Raw genomic sequence first — 12,609 nt, forward strand, 5'->3', positions numbered from 1 at the left:
AAGAATTGCAAACGCTAGGAGAATATTTTCCAAAGTTAGGAGTCGTGTAGGAGTCTCCAAGTTGCAGGAAATCAGAACCTGACCTTGTGTGATTTCCAGGGGCCTTGTCTCCTGGCTGGTTCCTCAGTGGTGATGGGTTTTTTTCTCTGATCATTATACTCAAAATGATCTGGTCCTTACTGTGTGCCTGGTACCTTTGTTCCTTCTCTTATTTCTTCCTCACAAACTGGTCCTCTTTTTTATTCCCGTCTTGCTTAGGAGAAAAATCAAGTTCAGAGATGTTAAAGGAACTTGTCCAAGGTCAGTATATTGATTACTGGAGAGCAGTGATTTGAATCTGGTGCTACCTAACTCCAAAGTCCAGACTTTCACGACCACCTGATCTTGGATGTAAGCACCTACTGTGTGCAAACAGATGCGTTCCCATCTTTCATGTGGCTTTCTTGCTGAATGTCCAGCCAAGACAGCTTACAGTCTTCTAACCAGTCCTCGCAAGGTGGCCTGTGGTGTTTCCTCAGGGAGCATTATGTTCAGGAGGGTGGCACCTGTGGTCACCCTGTGCTGTTTGGACACTTGGGCCTGTGACAAATACTCCTAAAACCTACTTCTTTGATGGAGAAATCTGAGGCCTGGAACCAATGCCAAAGGGTTGCTTAACTCGGAATCTGCCTCCATGAAACAGATCAAAGAAAGAAAGGAACTGCCGTTGGGTTGAACACCTACTGGACGCATTATGGACTTTGTCTGGTTTAATTCTTGCAAGAACCTCTGAAGCCAGGTGCTGCTGTATAAACACACTTTAGAGCGGTGACTTTGGGCTCAGAGAATAAAAGGGATTGCCCAAGTTCACATGGCCAGCAAGCAGTGGAGGTGGGATGGAACCCAAGTTCACCCATTCAACTGACATGTCCTGAATGTTCACTCTGTGCCAGGTGGGGGCCCTGGTGATAGGGAGGTGAATGAGACACACTCCCTGTCCTTAAAGAATCTAGTTGAGGTGATGGGTCAGCAACTTTCCAAGATGACAGTACTAAGATGGATGTGGCACAGGGGGCCAGGAGAGCCCAAAGGAGGAGTCAGGACAATCAGGGAAGGCTTCTTGGAGGTGGTGACTACACTGAGACTGTCTGCACTGAGACTGGCCATGAATCTCAGAGATTCATGACGGCAGAGACTATATTTGGCCTTGTCTTTGCTGTGTCTCCAGCAGGGTGCCTGGGACATTGTAGGCACCCAAAATTTATGCATTAAATCACTGAATAAGTAGGAGTTAAGGTAAAAGGAAGTGGTTGTGGCAGACGGAGTAACAGCCTCCTAAGATGTCCACATCCTAATCTGTAAAACCTATGACTATGTTTCCTTGCTTGGCAAAAGGGTCTCTGCAGATGTGATTAAGATTTGGGATCTCTAGATGGGAGGATGATCCTGGATTATCTGGGTTGAGGGCAATGCAATCACATGAGCCCTTCGGAGCAGAGAACCTTTCCTGACTCTGTCCAGAGGGAGATGAGACTACGGAAGAACGCTCAGAGAGATGTGATGCAGCTGTTTTTGAAGATGGAAGAAGGCCCCGAGACAAGGAATTCAGCAGCCTCTAGAAGCTCAAAGAGGCAGGAAAACAGAATCTCTCCTAGAGTTTTCAGAAAGAAACACCTTAATTTTAGCCCAGGGAGCCCCTAACCTCTAGAACTGGAAAGACTTCTAACCTCCAAAACTGTGAAATAATAAATTTGTATTGGTTTAAGCCATTAAGTTTGCAGTGATTTGTTACAGCAGCAATAGGAAACTAATACTGAGGAATAGAGTTCCAGGCAGAGGGAACAGCATATGCAAAGGCCTGAGGTGGGGCTGTGGGTGGGGGTTGGAAAAACATGCAAAGCCAGCAGGGGGCCCTGAGGCTGGGGTCCCTGCTGCTGCTCCTTGACCTTACTTACCAGGACAGATTGCCAGTGAGATATGCGGGCACTTCCCCTCACAGGCACGCATCTGAAGCTCCCCTTGGTCTGCCGTGTGTACACCCATGGGGTGCACTCTGAAAAGCCAGCCAGGGTAGATGCATTGGCAAGTTGTGCTTGGAGAACGCCCCTTACCCCTGCATTCTTTGCAGGGATTTTGTGAGAACAGTGTGAAGTAGGGCCCTTTGGAAAAAGGAGGGAAACTTGACCAATGTTGGAGTGGAGCCCAAGGGTTCTACTTCTGTTTGCTTTCATTGTCATAATATGATTTCTTTAAACAACATGGTCTGCTGCATGAGCTTACCCTGAGCCCTGGGAAGTCTGCAGGGCCAAAGGCAATAGACATGATGCATAGAGGAGAACAAAGGTGCTCAGAGAGGTACACTAACCTGCCCAAGGGCACCCAGCAGGCTGGGCAGAGCTCATCTGGGATTTATGTCTTCTGATGCTCTTTTTCTGTCCCTCTTGTCACCTCTTGCCTGAAAGGAGTGACATACAGTTGTGTGTATGTGCGTGTGTGTGCAGTAAAATACACATAACATAAAACGATCATTTTAACCATTTTAAAGTGAATGATTCATTGACATTAAGTACATTTACAATGATGTTGTGCAACCATCACCTCTAACAAGTTCCAGAACATTTTCACATCAAAAGGAAATCCTATACCCACTAATAGTCACTCCCTATTCCCCCGACTCCCAGCTCCTGACAACCACTCATCTACTTTCTGTTTCTATAGATTTGCCTGTTCTGGACACTTCGTATAAATGGAATTATACAATATGTGTTCTTTTGTGACTGCCTTTCTTCACTTAGCATAATGATTTCAAGCTTCATTCACATTGTAGCCTGTGTTAGTACTCCACTCTTTTTAAGGGCTGAATAATATTCCATTGGATAGAGAGACCACATTTTGCCTATTGATGGACATTGGGTTGTTTCCACTTTTTGGCTATTGTGAATAATGCTGCTACAAACATGTACAAATTTTTATTGAAACACCTGTTTACAATTGTTTTGGGTGTGTTCCTAGGGGTGGAATTGCTGGGTCAATGGGTGACTCTATGTTAAACTTATCAAGAAAGCTCCAGGTTTAAGTTGTTCCTGCACAGGATCTAGTGCACCACTGACGGTCAATAAATGTTTGCAGACGTCTATTATTAATTCCAGGCTGCCAGGCACTGTGGTTGGGGCTGGGGCTGCAGCAGCTACCTAGGCAGACGTGCCCTTCACCCTCATGGACCATCTGGGAAGCACGTGAATATGACATGTCCCCTGAGGAAGCCCTGAGATATGTAACATTGGGGCTAACTAGGAGATGACATTCAGGTGAGCTGTGATAGGTGAGGGAGAGCCACCAGCTGGGGGAGAGGGGTGGCAGGAGAATTCTAGGCAGAGGGGACAGTGTGGCAATGACATGTAAGCTGGAGAGAACTTTCCTGATTTTTTTTTTTTGCAACAGGCAAAATGGGCTTACTTTACTGGGAGTGACAGGTGTCACCCTTGCCCAGCAACACAGCTGTGAATGCGATTTCTTTTTTTTAATTTTAATTTTTTTAACATTTTTTATTGATTTATAATCATTTTACAGTGTTGTGTCAAATTCCAGTGTTCAGCACAATTTTTCAGTCATTCATGGACATATACACACTCATTGTCACATTTTTTCTCTGTGATTTATCATAACACTTTGTGTATATTTCCCTGTGCTATACAGTGTAATCTTGTTTATCAATTCTACAATTTTGAAATCCCAGTCTATCCCTTCCCACCCTCTACCCGCCCTGGTAACCACAAGTCTGTATTCTCTGTCCATGGGTCTATTTCTGTCCTGTATTTATGCTTTGTTTTTGTTTGTTTGTTTGTTTGTTTTTGTTTTTTAAATTCCACATATGAGCGATCTCATATGGTATTTTTCTTTCTGTTTCTGGCTTACTTCACTTAGAATGACATTCTCTAGGAGCATCCATGTTGCTGCAAATGGCATTATGTTGTCAGTTTTTATGGCTGAGTAGTATTCCATTGTATAAATATACCACATCTTCTTTATCCAGTCACATGTTGATGGACATTTAGACTGTTTCCATGTTTTGGCTATTGTAAATAGTGCTGCTATGAACATTGGGGTGCAGGTGTCTAATTTTAATTTTTTAATTGAAGTATAGTCGGTTTACAATGTTCTATTAATTTCTGATGTACAGCATAGTGATTTAGTTGTACACATATATATTCCTTTCCATATTCTTTTTCTTTATAGGCTATTACAGGGTATGGAATATAGTTCCCCGCACTATAGGACTTTGCTGTTTATCTGTTTTATATATAGTAGTTAGTATCTGCAAATCCTGAACTCCCAATTTATCCCCCCACCACCCCTCTTTCCTACTTGGTAACCATAAGTTTGCTTTCTATGTCTGTAAATCTGTTTCTGTTTAATGTAAACAAGTTCATTTGTCTCATTTTTTAAGATTTCACATATGAGTGATATCATATGGTATTTTTCTTTCTCTTTCTGGCCTACTTCACTTAGTATGACAATCTCTAGGTCCATCCATGTTGCTGCAAATGACATTATTTCATTCTTTTTTATGGCTGAGTAGTATTCCATTGTGTATATATCACATCTTCTTTATCCAGTCATCTGTCGATGGACATTTAGGTTGCTTCCATGTTTTGGCTACTGTGAGTGGTGCTGCTATGAGAGCTTTCAATGTCACCCAAATTCACCCCCTTTTATAAAAAGGGAGAGACTGAGGCCCTGAGAAGGGAAGGGACTGGCCAAGCTTATCATGGCTACAATCTAAATTATGACAGTGTCTGCACCAGCTGGTAGGCTGAGGGAGAGGATCCTGGCCAGTTTTAAGAGAACAGGAGAGGCCTCAATGTGTTGTCCCCTGAGTGCTCCTGTCAAGCGTGTGTGTGTGCAGGTATGTGCACACATGTGTGTGCATGTGCATGTGTGTGTGAAGTGCTAGGTGCACACAGTTCCCCTGTAGGCCTCTCCCCTGACTCTTGATACCTGCAAATGGCCTTCTATTAAATGCCCATCACTTCTCCCCACTCTCAGCTCCTTCTGGGCCCCAACTTACAGGCACAGAGTAAGTTCTCAATATGTTGATGTGGAGGGTCCTTGTGAAAAATCTAGGTAGAGCTGATGTTTCTGATCCAAGTCCAAGCTCCTTACCCACGTGCTCTCCTGACACTGAAGGGTATGGAAACCTCTGGATGCTTTAGGCCACCACACCACAGAGTCCTGAAGAACTGTCACTGCCATTTATTAAAAACTCAAGTGTAGGCATGGTCTGGAACCCGTGGAGTTGCTTCGGAGGAGGTGAGGCCAGTTGGCAGGAGAGGTTTGGGAGTGGTGCCCCTGTGTGAACTCAGGGGTGGTCCATGTCTACGACTATCAGCAGCAGGAAGAGGGAACACAGGAAGCAGTTTAGAAGATCCAGCAGACCCACTTCAAGCCTGACTCTCACTTGGGCCAAGGCTTCCCTAACCCTCAGTTTTCCCATCCGTAGAATGGTCCTATCACTCTCAGTAGTGCTGGGGATTGGAAGTGGCGTGCACGGGCGGGCTAGCACCTGCCCAGGGCTCCATCAATCACAGCTGGCATTGTCGTTATGATGGCTGTTAGGTTTATTTCACTGTTGAGACTTTCCAGCCCGGGTCCCAGGGCCAAGTCTGCCCTGAGCTAATCTTGTTTTTGATAAGAAAGCACAGGGCAGATTCCATTTAAACAACCACCCCCAAATTTGAAACATGTTCCTTAAACAATTTCTGAACCGTTTTGCAGCGTGAGCTCCCCTGCACTGCTAATATCTTCAGGGATTTAAAAAATATATTTGCAACAAAGAGGCCTTTGTCTGCTGGGCTGGGCAGCCTGGCGGGGATCTTACTCGAAACCTGATCAGCAGATGCTGGCCACAAACCTACTGCATTGTGCCCCAGGCCGCCACAGCGGTGATGGCGGCTGGATTAAATTGGGCCTTTTGTCAGGGCAACAAGGGCAACCAGCCACGTGACACAATGGGCCTTAACCCTGCAGGGGCTGACAACCCCCTTCCCCAGTGCCTCCCAGCCTTGGAGATCCATCCGCAGCCTGGGGAAGGGCCATTGGCTTCATCTCTGCTTTCCAGATGAGGGGCAGGTGATGGACTTGGCCAAGGTCACCCAACATTTGAATGGCACAGCTGGAATTTGAATTTGGTTCTGAACACAAAGCCCTGTGCTCCTCTGTGGGACCAGGCATTTGGGTTTCAGGTCCAATCATGTAGCAATTGTATGTTGAGTACCTACTACATGTAGCCCCCGTTCTAGGCACTGAGGATCCAGTACTGAATAAGACTAAGACATTGGTTCATTCATTCATTCATTCAACTAATATTTATTGAGCTCCTACTATGTGCCAGGGGCTGGAGAACCAAAAGAGAAACTGTCCAGCAGGTAGTCCACTTTAGAGTTCACACACCTTATCCCATGCTGCATTGCAAAGAGCTTAAGGGAGTAGACGTGTTTCTAGCTTATTCCCTATTGCTTTTCCAGAGCCTAGCCCCATGCCTGGCACATAGTAGGCTGCTTGAAACAGAAGCAATTTTATGGACATGCGTGCTCACAGCAGCACCTTTCACAATAACCAAAAAGTGGAAATAACTCAAGCCCATCAAGGGAGGAATGGATATACAAAAGTGATCTGTCTATGCACTGGAATATTATTCAACAATGAAAAGGAATGGAGTACTGACCCAGGCTATAATGTGGATGAACCTCGGAAACATTTATAAGGGAAAAGAAGCCTGGCACAAAAGTCATATGTTGAATTATTCCATCTATAAGAAATGTCCAGAATAGGCAAATTCAGAGAGACAGAATGCAGATTGGTGGTGGCCAGAGGCTGAGGGGAGAAGGAATATGGAGTATTTTGGGTACAGGATTTCCTTTTGAGGTGATGGAAACATTTGGAACCAGATGGGAGGAGTGGTTGCACAACATTGTGAATCTACTCATTGCTCCTGAATTGTTTTCTTTAAAATGGTTAATTTCATGTTATGGGAGTTTCACCTCCATTAAAAACAAAAAAAGTGACTCTCATAGTGACTCTGGAAGGAGGGGATTTCGACAGCTCCATCTTACCGATGAGGAAGCAGAGGCTCCCGGAGGATGCTAGGCTTGCTGAGGGTCCAGGGGCTGACCTGTGGTTTTGTGGCCGCCCAGGCCTGTCTTCCACAGGCTCCCAGCCATGGAAGAGGGGTTTGCCTTGTGCCCCCCACCCCAGGGCTCGTGTCAAACCCTCTACATGGTTCCCACAATGGTCCAAGGTCAGAGTGAGTGTGGGGCTCTGTTGGAAGCTTGTCTTAGCAATAGGGACCCCAGAGAGGTCTGAGGGGAGCCTGTCAAACCAAATTGAATGGATTTCCACGAGGCAGGGTGAACCATGCTCATCGGCCGCCCTCACGCATGCCTCACACTGCCAGGAGACACCCAAACATCAGTGCCTGGGGAATTCACGCTTGTCTGGAGGTCTGGGGTGCAGTGGAGACACCGAGGTGCAGCTGGGAGATGTTGTGTGGGAGAGCGCAGCCGCTTCTCGCTGTCCAACCCCCGGCTTCTCCACGGGAGTGTCCTGGTGGCCTCCGGGTCAAGATTTGATTCCATAGGACTTCAAGTACTTCTTGGGTTGTTTGTCTTTGGTTGGAGGAATTGCGCTGACATTTCTCCTTCTGGGGGTTGTGGGAAGGGGGTTCTGATGTTCTGGGTCTAAAGAGCCTCACAACCAAGGGTGAGGTGATCTCATTCCAGCCCAGGTGGGGCGTGGTTTCTGAGTTGCTGGTGATCCCTGAAAGTCCTCTGACTCTAAACTGCGTCTTCCTCACTGTGACACGTCTTGGCCGGAGCAGGAGAAGGATCCAGAAAGATGAGTGGGATCTCAGCCGGTTCTTTCAGCCCATGCCATGTGCTGTAGACTTATTATTGTCATCGCCCAAACCCAGGCCCTGTCTTAGCCAGGTCAAACTAATGCACACAGATTTTTTAAAAGTTTTAATATTTGTCTCACTTTCTGTGACTATAAATCTCTAAGAGTTAGAGTATTTTTTTTTCTGTCTTGAGTTATCATTGTAGTCATTTTAGTAATTGTTGGCATATAATTGATCACAGTAACAGAAATGGAGTATACATATTGTAGTAAATATTAAAGACATTTCCCATAACAGTATAAGATTGCAAGTATAAAATAAGTCTTTTATGAAATAATTATTAACTATATATTTTGGAAAATGTATCCTGCAATGAGGTGACTAACAATCCAACTTTCTTCTACTATGAGTGAAAGATAAATGTGTAGACTGTATGACCCTAACCAGTCTGCAGTTTAAAAAAAAAATTGTTAATTGGGGGTAGAATCTATTAAACGTATGAGATGAAACACAGATTGACTATAATTAGAATGAAATTCTTTGTGATATTACTTGACAAAAGCTGTTTTAACACCTAATTGAATAACACATGCTGAATCTGGACAAAATTGCATGAAATTTTTATCCGTGCATTTTATTCCATGTATCTTGGGAAAAAAGGCTGGTGTCATTCTAGTTGACTTAAAAGAATTGGAGTGGGCTGATTTGAAGAGTGTACCCGCCAAATTCATGTCCACCTGGAGCCTGTGAATGTGACCTTATTTGGAAATAGGGTCTTTGCAGAAATTATTGAGTTAAAATGTGGTCACACTGGGTTAGGCTGGGCCCTACAGCCAATATGACTGATGTCCTTATAAGGAGAGGGAAATTTGAATATAGAGACACACAAGGAGAACGCCACGTGAAGACGGAGGCAGAAATTGAAGTGATGTGTCTACAAGCCCAGGAAGCCAAGGAATGCTGGGAGCCACCAGAAACTGGAAGAGGCCAGAAAGGATTCTCCCCTAGAGCCCCTGGAGAGAGCATGGCCCTGCCAAGACCTCGGTGTTGGACTTCTGTCCTCCAGGACTGTGAGAGAGTAACTTCCTGTTGTTGGAAGCCCATGGTACTCTGTTTGACGGCCTCAGGACACTAACACGTGGGGTCACTACCCATCTTGCTTCAACTGCTTCACCATGATTTTTCTCCAACTGGTGACATGACATAAGGAAGAACCTTGAGATTGGTGGGAAAGAATGGCTTAAGTTAAGAAGAAGAAAGGAAGGAATGAAGGGAAAGAATGGTTTCTGTGATAGTACAAATCTGACCCCTAGACAGTTAGCTCTGTGAAAGCTGGGGCCTTGTCAATTTTATTCAGTTTTGGATCTCCAGAGTCCAGAGCTAAGCTGTGCAAAGAGAGGCCCACAATAGATGCTAAATGCATATGGATTTGTTGAATGAATGAATGATTGAATATCGCTGCCCCTTAATCTTCAAAGGCTGCCTTTGGTCAACAAGCCCTGCAGGCCTGGACCCTGTCATTGTCTCTGGTCCCTCTGGTAGTGCTCATTTCTTGAACTTTGCGTGTTGCTTCCTACCGCAGGACCTTTGCACATGCCATTTCCTCTGCCCAGAGCACTGTTTCCCTTTCTCTCTGTCTCTTTCTGTCCCTCTGACCTGGTTAACTCCTATTTGTTCACTCTATGCCCAGGTTTAGTCAGAGTCTTTTGTTGTGGATTCTTATGGTCTTCTTCCCCTCCCGAGCCTTCAAGACCCTGCTCTCTCTGTAATCCTATGTTGTTCCTCTCATTGTTACATTAATGCCTGTCTCCCTCTGGACCGTGGGCCCCTTGGATACTGGGATCACGTTTGTTTTAACTCTTCATAATCCTTGTGCCCAGCACATAGTAGGTGTTCAATTAAAGTCTGTTGAATGAACTGTCTTTTGCAGGAGTCCTAACCTTGTCCCCTCCCATCTCTTGGCCTTGGTTTCTTCAACTGCACGGGTTTACTAGAACCCAGTTTGCATGGTGTCTGGCTCAGGGGTGGTCTCAATGTGTAGTCAGGACTGTGTCCGACCCTCTCAAGGAAAAGAAGTCATGGGCACGGAGAGAATCTTTCCTGCTCTCTCATTCAGCCAGTGGGTGTCCTGAATGCCGATTCTGGGTGCCTGTGGCCAGGTGGGGCTTGTGCCTTTCTGCCTCCCCTCCGGCAATCCTGAGTTCCCTCCACTCCTCCATGCTGCCTCCATCCCTCCCCCTGCCTCTCCTCTGCCCCTTCCTGCCTCCTGGCAGCTGACACCTCTAGGACACACAAATGCAAACTAGGCTAAGGACCAGCTTTCCCATCCAGCGCCCCAAACAGAAAATAGGGAGCTATGTAGGGCGCCTCTCTGTTGGCCTTCTGTTCCATTGCCTGCAGTGCCCTTCCCTGCTTCTCCTGCAGCACTCTGCTTGGGTGTCCCCTCCTTCAGGGGGCCTGCCCAGACCCCTTTTCCCCTCCTGGGTCTCCTCTATGCTCCTGAAGGCCCAGAGCTTCCCTCATACAGGCATTCAGTGACCATTCCTGTGTTCATCTCCCTGGCCAGAGCAGCACTGGTCTGGCACACAGTAGGGCTCATAAAGCCTTGGTGGGATGAGGAAGAACTTGACTCAAGTCCTGAGGTGGTAATCACATGACCACCGTGGGGTGATGGAAGGCAGCAAAGAGGCCAGGCTCAGAGTCAGACAGAACTTCCTGACCTCAGTCTTGTTATCTGTACAATGGGTGCTGGGAAGATTTGCTGAGATGAAGATCCAAGACCTGTTTGTCCTACTTACCTTTTAATCTCCAGGGCTGCACATAGTAGGTGTTCAAACATGTGTTGAATGAAGGAGTCAACATTTATAAATCACTTAGCCTGGTATGTAGTAAGTGTTCAATACATTATAGTAGGTACTGTTCCTTTTATTATTGATGGGAAATGGAGGCCCAGAGAGATGACGTGACTCACCTGAGCTCACACAGAATGTCAATGGCAGAGCTAGGACAAGAAATCAGGGTGAATCCGAAGCTGGAATTGCTCGTATGACCTACACCTTGATCAATTCTAAAAAATGCTAAGCACCTAGTATGTGTCAGTTCCTGAACTTGACATCTCAAGGGCACAGAGAGGAGTGAGATATGGCCCTTGGCCCTGATGAGCTTGTGGTCCAGTTCTGGTGATCAATAGATGCACAAGGCGAAGCTTGCAGAGCGCTGAGAGCTGGCACAAAGGGGCCTGGGAACGAAGGGAGGAGGATGTTACTATGCCTGAAGTCAGGGCAGGCTTATGGGGACCCGTGACCCCTGAGTGCAGTGTTTTCCCAAATCAGTTGACCTTGACCCAACATTGGAAATATATTTTACACAAATACACTAACACACACAAGTGAAGCAAAGGTTTCGCCAGGTAATTTTTACTTGTACACTTACTTGGATAGCTTAAGGGATTTTTTTTTGTGGTAAAATACATATAACATAAATTTACTATTTTAACTATCTTTAACTGTCCAGTTCAGTGGCATGAAGTCCATTCACAGTGTTGTACAACTATCACCACTGTCCATCTCCAGAACCTTGCCATCATCCCAAACAGAAACTCGGTATCCATTCTACAAAAACTCCCCACTGTCCCCTCCCCCAGCCCCCGGTAACCCCTGCTCTACATTCTGTCCATGAGTTCGCCTATTCTAATTACCTCATGGAAGTGGAATCACACAATATTTGTCCTTTTGTGTCTGGCTTATTTCACTTAGCATAACGTTTTCAAGGTCCAGCCATGTTATAGCATGTACCAGAATTTCATTTCTTTTTATGGCTAATATTGCATTGCTTGTATATACCCCAGTCCCCGAATGATTTTTAACCTATTGATTGGTCACAGTTTGAAAAGCTACTAAGTGGGGCCTTGCAGGGTGAATAGGAGTTTATTGGGCCCAGAAGGGCAAGTAACAGACCAGAGAAAAAAGCCAGGGAGGGGATGGGAGTACACAGGGAAAACTGGATGGCAAGGGCCCTTGTTGGTCAGCAAAACTGTTAGGTTAGATCTAATAAGTCTTAGAAATGCTGCTCTGAACCCCCAACCTTGCCACTTTCTCTGGCTGGCCCAATAAATTCATTCATTCATTCATTCATTCATTCATTCATTCAGCATGTCTATTGAGTATCTATCTGGTACCAGCAAACAGCAGGGACCCAGAAACAGGCAGAGCCCCTGCCCATCTAACACTCACTCTCCAGTGGGATGGACAGAAATTCATCAAAGGATCCCAAGAGGTGTCACACTACCCAGCCCTGGGCTAGGAGAACATCCCAAAACTGGCTGATCTGGTAGGAGTGGCTGTGGAAGGCTTCTCTAAGGATGCGGTTTCCGAACTGAGGGATGGCTGTGCCTTCTTACTTGGGCAAAGGGAGCGCAGCAGGAAGGAGCCCTCCAGGTGTGGGTGAAGCACCTGAAAAGTCCTGTGATGGGAGGAAGCAAGAAGGAGAGAGTAAGGGCCAGTGTGGCTCCACTGGGGAGACTGGTGTGGGCATAGCTGTCTGCAGGGCTGGGCACAGAGGGCCTTGCAGAATGTGATGAGGAATTTGATCTTTATTCCCAAATGCTGGGATCCACTGACATATTTTAAGGATGTAGATGATAGTGGGTTGGGGCAGGTGGAGGGATGTGTGTGACTTGATTTGATCAGATTTAGATCCTGGCTGTTGTCTGGAGGGGAGGGTAATCACCAGGATCA

Source organism: Vicugna pacos, chromosome 32 (genome assembly GCF_048564905.1).
Source record: "Vicugna pacos chromosome 32, VicPac4, whole genome shotgun sequence".
Taxonomy (NCBI): Eukaryota; Metazoa; Chordata; class Mammalia; order Artiodactyla; family Camelidae; genus Vicugna; species Vicugna pacos.